The following is a 9,499-nucleotide window of genomic DNA, read 5'->3' on the forward strand; positions in this document are numbered from 1 at the left end:
GGAATGAAAGAAGAACAGAGAATTTCGTTCTATGGTTTTATAGACCGAGAAATTAAAAATACGGTGGTAATGGTAGCCTGTAATTTATTTACCCTCAAAATTATATCTTGTTATATGGAAGAACAATTGAAAATATGTAGGGAAAATTCCACTTTTACCTGAACTTGGGGGTAGTGTCAAGTTAGTATCCTAACTTTCCAATGTGTTAAAAATGTCAAGTTGGTCATTGTTTAACCGATAGTCAATTATCTATTGAAAATGTCAAAATTACTTTTCAAAAGAAGACACTGTTCATTGTTTTCTACCTTGAATATCAGTTATCTTCAAAGAAATAGAGGGAAACAATACCTGAAAGCAAAGAAATACCTAGAGAAGAATGTGTTTCAAATCTAAAAGCAGAAGACAATGACTTCATTAGTCTAGAATTTCAAACACCTCAACTGGTTCAATCTCAAGGTAGAAGACAATGAACAATGTCTTCTTTTGAAGGGCAGTTTTGACATTTTCAACTTGACGCTTTTTGAAAGTTTAGGTACTGTAGTGACACATTTAAAAGTTTGGGTAATGACTTGACACTACCCTAAAGTTCAAGGTACTAAAGTGGAATTTTCACTTAAAATTATTTTTCCCTAGATGGGAACATGCGTCATTGTAAGAACTTACAAATTACTGGTGGGGACCCGTGCATCGTCGTTGTAAGAACTTATAAGTTAGTAGTGGAGACCCACATGGGTTTTGTTAAAAGAACTTGAGCCTAAAGGAGTTAGGGGTGCAACTTAAGTAAGCCTAATTTGATCCTAATCCAACTCAACCAAAGACTTTGCATAGGTTGGACTTGAGCTTTCAAGTTCAAGTTTGGCTTAGGCCAAAAAACTCTAGCCTAACATAAATTTAGGTTGGGCTTGGGTTGAGGCATCGGGTAGCCCGAACCCAATTTAACCAATTTGAGTCCGCCCAACATTTTGTGATATACATATCTATATATTATCAATATATTCTACCTAGATATTGGGTTACAAAGCTCAACACGTCCAATCCCAAGCCTAGTTCAAGATGTTGGGTTAAAGCTCAAGTTAAGCCTAGGTTGGGTAGCCCGAACCCAATTTGACCAATTTTAGCCCGCTCAACATTTTGTGATATACATATCTATATATTATCAATATATTCTACCTAGAAATTGGGTTACAAAGCTCAACACATCCAATCCCAAGCCCATTTTAAGATGTTGGGTTAAAGCTCAGGTTAGGCCTAGGTTGGTAAGAGAAAAACTACTGGTAATTTTCAATAATTATTGATAATTTACTAATATATAATAAAAATACAATGACAATAATTACTGATAATTTACTAACCTAAGCCCGAGTTTACTAACTTAGGCCCAACCCGAGCTTAGCCTAACATCTTGGGCTAGACTTGGGCTTGGGCATATTGAGCTTTATAGCCCAATTCCCAAGTAGAACATATTGATAAAATTGGGTTGGGTTGAGTTTAAACTACTCGAGGCCTCAACCCAAATACAACCTGAGTTTAGGTTAGCCTTAAGTTTTTTGACCTAAAGCCAGCTTGAAGTTCAAAAACTCAAGCCCAACTTGTGCAAAAGCTTGGGTTGAATTGATTCGGGTTCTAGTTAGGCCCACCCAACCCAAGGTACACCCCTAGCTCCTTTTGCCTCAACTTTTTTTTTTTTTTTACAAAACTCATGCATTGTAGGGTCCCCCTAGTAATTAATAGCACTAATTTTTACAAAGGATGGAGTTCTCGCAGGTTCCTCAGCTCCCGTCGCCTACAAAGAGGAGGAAAGGATGGAGTTCTCGCAGGTCCCTCAGCTCCCGCTGCCTACAAAGGAGAGGAGATCACCTCATGCAGAGGGCAGTCGGGTTGCGCTACACCAGGGAGCTCCACCACCCTCTGAGTTACAGGCCACCTAGGAGCAAGTCAAATGACAAGTCCACCCAGGCAGTTCTCCATTGGGGAGTTCGCCACCAAGTAGCTCATCACCAGACAGTTCGCCACCAGGGAGCTCCATCATCCTCTGAGTCACAGGACACCTGGGAGCAGGTCAAATGACGAGGTACTTAGCCAAAAAAATTGATACATCACAAAAATTGGTACATGACCAGAAACGGTTACATCAATTGGCGCCGTCTGTGGGAAACGCTACAAAAAGCTAAGTTCTCATCCTACAAAAGCTAAGTTCTCATCTTACCAAAGCTAAGTTCTCATCTTACGAAAGCTAGGTCCTCTTCTCCCAGAAAGCTAAGTCCTCACTTTTTAGAAATTGAAGTTATCGCTGTATAGTTTACATTTTTTATGAACTAAAGACTATGCAGGGAGCTAACAGACTAAGTAGCTCTACCAACCTTACTTTCAATTCAGATAAAGCCTCATCAGTCCTCTCCGCAAGGTCCCCCCTACAAAGATGAGCTCTTCGTGGCTTCCGCGGAAGTTGGCGGCCAACAGACTACATAGGCGCCCTTACCGGTCGAGCCTTCTAAGGCTCCCGTGTGAGCTGGCGACCTAAAGTTAGTAGTGCTGCCCTCGAAGGTCGAGCTCCTAGTAGCTTCTTGTAGGAGTGGGTGATCGGCATTACGAAGCTTATGCAGCGCAATCGTAGCTCTAAGGCACCCACTTGGTCAGCTCGGCACCTTACAGGTAGCTCGGCACCTGGTCAGCTCGGCACCTCACTGGTAGCTCAACACCTGGTCAGTTCGGCACCTCACAAGCAAAACCTGTGGGCCACATTACTGCTAAAGATCCAGTCGCCTCTTCGACACGGGCAAAGTCAAAAAAGAGAGGACTACGAGTCACTCCCAAAGCCTACGGGCCACATTACTACTTAAGACCCAGTCGCCTCTTCGGCATGGGCAAAGTCAAGAAGAGTGGACTACGAGTCACTCCCAAAGCCTACGGGCCACACTATTACTAAATACCCAGTTGCTTCCTCAGAATGGGCAAAATCAGCAAAAGTGAACTATAAGTTGCCCCTAGAGCTTAAGGGCTACACTACTGAACTGGCGGAGACCTCCTCACCTTATAGGCAGCTCGCTACTTACAGGTAGATCACCACATGCAGACGACTCCCAAGGCCTAAGGAATTGGATCGGCACTTACTAGCTCATGGTCTTACAGGCCAAAAGAAGAATACTCCCTTCACTGAGTTACTCTCAGTTCGGGAGTGGGGGGCAAATGATGAGGGCAGATTTGGCCCTCTAGTGAAATGGTGACATGTGGCACCTCGTGACAACTAGGCGATGCCCAAGCAACAACTTACCAAGTTGGTGTCCCACCCGAGCATCGGCCTGGCTGGCCTGGCGCGGCCTGCGCGCAGCCTGGCACGGCCTGGTGGCCTAGCACATGATCCTACCTGACCGACCTAGCCGACCTGGATCAGCCCGACACATGATCCGACCGACCTGACCTAGACGACCTGGCAACCCATAAGACGCCCACCGATAAACTCGACATGCATATCCCACGAGCTCGGTAGCTCACCAAGGAGCTCGCCAAGGTGCTCGGTAGCTCACCAAAGAGCTCGCCAAGGAACTAGGCAGCTCTCCAAGGGGCTCGCCACCAAGGAGCCAAGCAGCTCGGCAGAGCTCGCCACAAGCAGCTCGGCATAGCTCTCCCGGGCAGCTCGCCACTTATAGGGTAGCTCAATACAGAAGAGCAGTTTGGCGTATTGTAGGAAGATCTCTTGCCTGACAACCGTACCTGACAGATATGGAGACTTGCACCCACGTCTCTCGCCAGGCGGCGCCTTGCTTGGCAGAGCCGTACTCTGCAACAGTCGCCTGCACCCACCGCCTCAACTCTGATAGCGACAACTGCGGCAAAGAGACAGAGGCGATTGTACCTGACTTGACAGAGGTGGCCACACCTGATTTGATAGGACACCGCTATATAAGGACTCCAACCCCCAAAGGCAAAGGGGGGGAATGGAAAAATGGAGGTAATCCCTGCTCTCTAGCTCTCTCATTTCTCTCCAAGCTCTCTGCAATCAGAATGCTAACTTAGGCATCGGAGAGTCCCCGCCGGGTAAACACCCCCAGGTCCTCTGATTTAGTTCTCGCAGGTTCCTCAGCTCCCACTGCCTACAAAGAAGAGGAAAGGATGGAGTTCTCGCAGGTCCCTTAGCTCCCGCCGCCTACAAAGGAGAGGAGATCACCTCATGCAGAGGGCAGTCGGGTTGCGCTACACCAGGGAGCTCCACCACCCTCTGAGTTACAGGTTGCCTAGGAGCAGGTCAAATGACGAGTCCACCCAGGCAATTCTCCACAAGGGAGCTCGTCACCAAGTAGCTCTCCACCAGGGAGCTCGTCACCAGGCAGTTCTCCACCAGGGAGCTCGTCACCAGGCAGTTCTCCACCAGGGAGCTCGTCACCAAGTAGCTCTCCACCAGGGAGCTCGTCACCAAGCAGTTCTCCACCAGGGAGCTCGTCACCAAGTAGCTCTCTACCAGGGAGTTTGCCACCAAGTAGCTCATCACCAGGCAGTTCACCACCAGGGAGCTTCATCATCCTCTGAGTCACAGGACACCTGGGAGCAGGTCAAATGATGAGGTACTTAGCCGAAAAAATTGATACATCACAAAAATTGGTACGTGACCAGAAACGGTTACATCAGTTACTAATAGTAATATTAGTTACTAAGAATAGTAATATTTTATGGTATTTTTAATTATTCAAAAAAATAGTTAATAATTATTTTTAAATTTTATAATTAATATTTTAAAAAATATTAATAAATTTATAATTATAGTTAATAATTCTCAATTATGAATTAATAAATTTTATACTTCTTAATTTATAAAAATATTGCTATAAATATAGATAGATTACTATTAGTAATGGTAATTTAATAATCAATTTAGTTATTCATGAAACATTTATTAATTTTTAAAATTTTGATATTAATAAAACAATTAATTATTATTGGTAATTAATTAATATGTTGGTAATATGTCACTAATTAATTAATCATGAATTATTAATATATCACTAATATTAACTACTAAAAATAGTAATATATTTTGGTATTAAAATTGGAAATTTTTAATAAATCATGGATATAAATAATATATTTTAAGTGAATTTTGGTATTTTTAAATTAATCCTGAAAAGAATTAATTAATTTTGGTAAACTATTAGTAAATTGTTGACAATATTAGTAATTAATCCCAAAAATATTACTAAAATGGAAATTATTAATTATTAAAAATAGTAATATTGTTTGGGAATTTTTAATTAATCGCAAAAATAATTAATTTATTTTGGTATGAGTTATAATAAAATAAAATGAAAATTTTAATTATAAACAATGTGTAATATACCATTCAAAGTAAATGGGTTGGATTAATGAAAACCAAACGATACCTGATCCAATAAACCACTTCACTTTAGCTAAATGGATCGGAGAGAGAGAGAGAGAGAGAGAGAGATTTTAGGTAAAATATATTGAAATCGGATTCAGTCAGTGCAAAGCCCGTTCGAACAGCCATCATAGCCTTGCATTGGGAATATCTCCCCATGAAATAAAGCATAGAAGTACAGAGATGTTCCCGATGCAAGGTTGTTCGAATGGGCCTTGCATTGACTGAAACCGATCTCAAATATATTGAGCTAGCTAATTAGGAAATGAAGATAAAGGGTGTTGAGTTGGCTTAATATGAATGGTGGGAAAGGGAGAGAAGAGAGAGTCAAAGAAAATGTAAGGTGGGGGTAATGGAGCAAAGAGAGTCATTGTGGTGTAGACTGTCTTGCTATATATATATAGATAAGTTATAAATATTTTGGCTTTTTTTGCATTGGCAAAAATGTGGAAGGGTCTATTTGATACTTGATATATATTAATTTTGAATTGAGTCAACGAGTCTGGGTGGTGTAGTTGGTTATCACGCTAGTCTCACACACTAGAGGTCTCCGGTTCGAACCCGGGCTCAGACATGTTTTCTGTTGCAACCAATTATTGGGGTTACCGGAGAACAAAAGTTTGTCGGTAAAAGCGTAAAAAATATAACCTGAAGTCTATGATTGAATAAATTTTCTGATATCATTTCAATTTTATCATACGATGTCTCCCAAAGTGACTGCTGAATAAACTCTCCTAATTAATAAAAACTTTGTCATCTGATCTGAGAATTCGGATATGCTTCTCACAGAGCGGCGCTTTACACCAATCTCACGGCATGTTCTGGTCACATATTAGGAACATCTCGTATTTATATTTATTGTTGATGGAGAGATGTTTCCAATACAGGGTGGGATGTTGGTGTGAGTTGCGCTCGATCTTAATTCGCCATCTGATACTATTTTCGAAGTATTCGCATCCCTCGGTGCTCTTTTAAATACACTCTTAGATAAAAAAAATAGTGCTGTCCATTGTATCGTATGTGTTGCTTTATTTCTCTCTCATATGCACACTTGGCCTTATCAGGCTTGAAAAAAAAAAACTATTATGGAAGTAAATTCCCAGTCACTATATAAATTTTGTCCTGAATGTTTGATCAAATGTAGATTTTGAGATGAATTGTTTCATTGAACTATTTCTTCTTACAATTGGTGTAATAAGCAGTCTGGGTGGTGTAGTTGGTTATCACGCTAGTCTCACACACTAGAGGTCCCCGGTTCGAACCCGGGCTCAGACAACTTTTCTTTTGTGTTGCCCCCATTATTGGGGTTGCCAATAACAAAATTTCTCTACCATTTATAAAAATTATAATGGTGATAATTGTTGGGTCAAAAAACCTAATTTTATTTTCCCTTTTTACCCTCTTTTTTCAATATTTAACTACCATAAGGCCGTACGTTGTTCATCAAAGTGGGGCAAGTACAATGGTCTAACACTTTGATATACAATTCCAATATTACCCCTGAAAATTGAAAATGAGAGTGGGGCCAAATAGCAAATGTGTTTTTGTTCCATTTATTCATCATAATTGATCAGGATGGACTTGGAAAAAAATTGAAATAAGATAAAAATAGCCTAGGAATTATCACCTCATCTTTTCTATTTTATTTTCCTTGAGCTACACTTAAAAGTAGGCAAATTAGACTGCTTTTCTATTCATCACAGTTTCAACTGCTTCGAGTTACACTTAAAAAAACACAAATAACTTATTTGTCCACCACTCCAATGCCACATCTACCAACTCACATAACTTATTCTTGGAACTCCAACTCAAACAAACCGACCTATTATCAGAATTTAAATTTAACGGTAAATAAAATGAAGTGATTGAAACTATAATGTAGAGATAACTGAAAGTTCTGGAAACATGAAGCATTTAGAGAACTATTTATTAAGATTTAGAGGATTATTTCTACCATCCCCCAACAAAGATGGCCATGTCAACAATTATATCCAAATAAGATTCACCTCTCTTAAGTGTTGATTCTATCAATTCGAGTACAACTTAATGAAACTAACTAGATATACCCAAACCTATCTGAAACTACTTTCTTAGGTCCAATTAGCTGCCAATTCCTTGTAGGAGTTCATCGTTTTTTTTTTTTTTTTTTGCAAATTCCAAATTGTCTGAAACATTTCTTGGTAGGTGGGTTTCTTGCCCCAATTCTGTTTTCAATTCAATGAAACCGATACAAGTAATAAAAGTATGGAATAAGTAGACTTTCAGATTAGTGATTTCAAGTAGAAAGCCGGGCTTATTCTATCCTATTTAGCATATATCTGGAAAACATTGTTTTATTTTTTTATATGATACATTAATGCTATCTTTGTATTTTGGTTGCAAACTTTGTTAATTTAGACTCCCCAAGGAATTCACTGTTCATTTGTATCTTCCCATAAATTTCCTACTATATTCCATTATTTCTTATATCTATTGCAGCAAGATTTAATTATTTCTTTTTTTTTTTTTAATTTGTGCAGTATGAATACATATTGTCTAAAATATTTGCACCTTCATTTATATTTCATTCTGATTATATCATCATTTTCAAACTTGCAGTTGATATCTTAGGCTATATGTAAATGAAGCTAACTAGAATATGCCCAAACCCATATGAAACTACTCAATGTTTGGTCCAATCAACTGTCAATTCCTTGTAGAAACTTTAACCTATCAAAAATTTGAACTATTCACATATATTTTCTTATTATTGTACTTTGCACAGTTACTAACACTAGTTCGATTGTTTACGAGGAATAGTTTACACTATACAAACTCTTAAGTTGCAAGTATAGATATTAACCTAAGTTTGCTGGATGACAATCAATTAGACAATAACAAATCTTTGAACGAACCAATCAGAGGTTTCCTGATGGAAAGTTCACTCAATCTCCTTACCAACTTGATACATTGAAGTGTTGGGGCTGAATCTGGACCCTAATGCTTATTGTGGTTAATCAACCATTGATTCAAATACTCCGTGCATCGCATGGGCCATTCTACTAGTTCTCCGTAAAAGCGTAAAAAATATAATAAAGTCTCCCAAGTGACTGATGAATAAATTCTCCCCTAATTATACAGAATGAAAGCTTTGTCATCTGATGATATTCTCGAAATAAAGTCTGATGTATGTAAGCTGATCGCAGATCTGTCTGTATTTCTATCCATTCGTGCTCTTTTCAATACTCTTAGGGTCTGTTTGATTCACAACCAGAATCGGAATCAGGATGGTCTATTCCTATAATCTGTATGATTCAGATAGGAATGAGAATATGAATTAAAATCAACAGGAATGGGATTTCATTCCCAAGGGGCAGGGAATAACCATTCCCTCAAACGGGGGAATGCCATTCCAGCAGGAATGAGAATGGGATTCCAATTCTGCTCAACCAAATAGTTGGAATCAGAATAACCCATTCCAATTCCGATTCCATACCCCTATTCCTACGAACCAAATGGGGCCTTTAATACTGCCCATTGTACTGCACGCGTTGCCTTATTTCTCTCTCGTATGCACACTTGGTCTTATCAGGCTTCAAAAAAAAAAAATACTACTGGAAGTAAAATCACATAGTCACTATAGATTTTGCCCTGAATGTTTGAACGCATGGTTTTTAAAACTGAACCGGTCAGGGGTCCGGTTACCGGCTCAAACGGCCAATCGTTTAACCCAAACGACCAGCCCGTTCTGACAAAAAGATCAAAAAAATTAAAAAAACTGAAAAATGGTCAAAACCGTTCAAATAGTTCGAACAGTTAACCGGTCGGTTCAGCAGTTTACTAACCAAAATCAACAGTTTTGGGGAAAAACGGAACCAGTCAGGTGACCGGTTCCCGGTTTTTCCGGTCCGGTTTTGAAAACCATGATTTGAACGAATGTGGATTTTGAGATGAATGTTTTTTAATCTGAATCATTTCTGCATATAATCGGCGTAGTAAACAGTCCGCCTCTCCATTTACCTGACTCACGAAACGGTGAAGCCAATGGCTCTTGCAAATTGCAATACATCTACACGCCTGTTCCTGTTGTAGCCTTGTAGGCTCGTAGCACCGCAACAGTATCCGGTCATGCGTGGAGAAAATGCAGAATTG

The 9,499-nt window shown here is 39.7% G+C and overlaps 2 non-coding genes across 2 annotated transcripts; both read left to right on the top strand.

Annotated features, from left to right (window-relative positions):
- Window positions 1-5,868: 5,868 nt before the first annotated feature.
- TRNAV-CAC (transfer RNA valine (anticodon CAC)) lies at window positions 5,869-5,942 on the top strand. Its single transcript has one exon. It is a non-coding gene; the product is annotated as a tRNA-Val (tRNA).
- A 627-nt stretch (window positions 5,943-6,569) lies between these two features.
- Window positions 6,570-6,643, top strand: TRNAV-CAC (transfer RNA valine (anticodon CAC)). Its single transcript has one exon. It is a non-coding gene; the product is annotated as a tRNA-Val (tRNA).
- The last annotated feature ends 2,856 nt before the right edge of the window (window positions 6,644-9,499 follow it).

This window comes from Nelumbo nucifera, chromosome 6 (assembly GCF_055504915.1).
Source record: "Nelumbo nucifera cultivar China Antique chromosome 6, China Antique-T2T, whole genome shotgun sequence".
Classification (NCBI taxonomy): Eukaryota; Viridiplantae; Streptophyta; class Magnoliopsida; order Proteales; family Nelumbonaceae; genus Nelumbo; species Nelumbo nucifera.